This window comes from Leptonotus elevatus, unplaced genomic scaffold (genome assembly GCF_054856555.1).
Source record: "Leptonotus elevatus isolate MCC_2025b unplaced genomic scaffold, RoL_Lele_1.0 HiC_scaffold_76, whole genome shotgun sequence".
Classification (NCBI taxonomy): domain Eukaryota; kingdom Metazoa; phylum Chordata; class Actinopteri; order Syngnathiformes; family Syngnathidae; genus Leptonotus; species Leptonotus elevatus.
In genome coordinates this window covers 32501-35000 of record NW_028233743.1, presented here as the reverse complement: position 1 = coordinate 35000, position 2500 = coordinate 32501, and positions in this window count along the sequence as shown.

Sequence of the window (2500 nt, the reverse complement as noted above, 5' to 3'; positions counted from 1 at the left end):
CCAGCGGACCGGGGGGAGCGCGCCCGTCTTCGGGGCTTGTTGCTGGCCGTTGGAGGAGCTCCAGCGGACCGCGGGGAGCGCGCCCGTCTTCGGGGCTTGTTGCTGGCCGTTGGAGGAGCTCCAGCGGACCGGGGGGAGCGCGCCCGTCTTCGGGGCTTGTTGCTGGCCGTTGGAGGAGCTCCAGCGGACCGGGGGGAGCGCGCCCGTCTTCGGGGCTTGTTGCTGGCCGTTGGAGGAGCTCCAGCGGACCGGGGGGAGCGCGCCCGTCTTCGGGGCTTGTTGCTGGCCGTTGGAGGAGCTCCAGCGGACCGCGGGGAGCGCGCCCGTCTTCGGGGCTTGTTGCTGGCCGTTGGCGGAGCTCCAGCGGACCGGGGGGAGCGCGCCCGTCTTCGGGGCTTGTTGCTGGCCGTTGGCGGAGCTCCAGCGGACCGGGGGGAGCGCGCCCGTCTTCGGGGCTTGTTGCTGGCCGTTGGAGGAGCTCCAGCGGACCGGGGGGGAGCCGGGCGTTCGAGTTGCCCAGGCAGGGGGTTATCCTCCACTAGCAAACCTCCATGAGCAGCGGAGCCCGTCAGCTGCGCCAAAAAGAACCACACGAGGGCGACCTGGGGTTGAAATCCCCCGCCCCATAGGAATGAATGCCGGGCGTTCGAGTTGCCCAGGCAGGGGGTTATCCTCCACTAGCAAACCTCCATGAGCAGCGGAGCCCGTCAGCTGCGCCAAAAAGAACCACACGAGGGCGACCTGGGGTTGAAATCCCCCGCCCCATAGGAATGAATGCCGGGCGTTCGAGTTGCCCAGGCAGGGGGTTATCCTCCACTAGCAAACCTCCATGAGCAGCGGAGCCCGTCAGCTGCGCCAAAAAGAACCACACGAGGGCGACCTGGGGTTGAAATCCCCCGCCCCATAGGAATGAATGCCGGGCGTTCGAGTTGCCCAGGCAGGGGGTTATCCTCCACTAGCAAACCTCCATGAGCAGCGGAGCCCGTCAGCTGCGCCAAAAAGAACCACACGAGGGCGACCTGGGGTTGAAATCCCCCGCCCCATAGGAATGAATGCCGGGCGTTCGAGTTGCCCAGGCAGGGGGTTATCCTCCACTAGCAAACCTCCATGAGCAGCGGAGCCCGTCAGCTGCGCCAAAAAGAACCACACGAGGGCGACCTGGGGTTGAAATCCCCCGCCCCATAGGAATGAATGCCGGGCGTTCGAGTTGCCCAGGCAGGGGGTTATCCTCCACTAGCAAACCTCCATGAGCAGCGGAGCCCGTCAGCTGCGCCAAAAAGAACCACACGAGGGCGACCTGGGGTTGAAATCCCCCGCCCCATAGGAATGAATGCCGGGCGTTCGAGTTGCCCAGGCAGGGGGTTATCCTCCGCTAGCAAACCTCCATGAGCAGCGGAGCCCGTCAGCTGCGCCAAAAAGAACCACACGAGGGCGACCTGGGGTTGAAATCCCCCGCCCCATAGGAATGAATGCCGGGCGACCAGGGGTCGAAATCCCCCATTGAAATGAATGGCGGGCGACCAGGGGTCGAAGTCCCCCATTGAAATGAATGGCGGGCGACCAGGGGTCGAAATCCCCCATTGAAATGAATGGCGGGCTACCAGGGGTCGAAATCCCCCATTGAAATGAATGGCGGGCGACCAGGGGTCGAAGTCCCCCATTGAAATGAATGGCGGGCGACCAGGGGTCGAAATCCCCCATTGAAATGAATGGCGGGCGACCAGGGGTCGAAATCCCCCATTGAAATGAATGGCGGGCAACCAGGGGTCGAAGTCCCCCATTGAAATGAATGGCGGGCTACCAGGGGTCGAAATCCCCCATTGAAATGAATGGCGGGCGACCAGGGGTCGAAAGTCCCCATTGAAATGAATGGCGGGCGACCAGGGGTCGAAATCCCCCATTGAAATGAATGGCGGGCGACCAGGGGTCGAAAGTCCCCATTGAAATGAATGGCGGGCGACCAGGGGTCGAAATTCCCCATTGAAATGAATGGCGGGCGACCAGGGGTCGAAATTCCCCATTGAAATGAATGGGCCCATTCATTTTCAATGGCCGGGCTACCAGGGGCGCAGTACCACCTGTCGTCATTAGGGGCGCTGTAGATAGGGGACCGAGTCCCCCCATTCGAGAGGTTTGCACCCAAACCTCAAAATGGTTGGTGTACAATTATAGGAGAGACCTTTTTAAGACGTGGGAGCTCCAGGGCAAATCAAGGGAGGCTCGACCAACCCATATCCGCTTTAGATGCACTTCAGGTCGGACTCCCTTGCCAGATGGTCCCCTCCTCAGCCTGGTTCTCGAATTTTTTCTAAGTCAGCCCAACTTGGAAATATTTTCAGAGTGCCACTTTCAAGGGAGTTTCGCCCAACCCCTATCCGCCTTAGAGGCACTTCAGGTCGGCCTGACTGGCCACATTTTCCCCCTCCTCATCCTGGTTCTCGAATTTTTTCTAAGTCAGCCAAACTTGGAAATTTTTTCAGAGTGCCACTTTCAAGGGAGT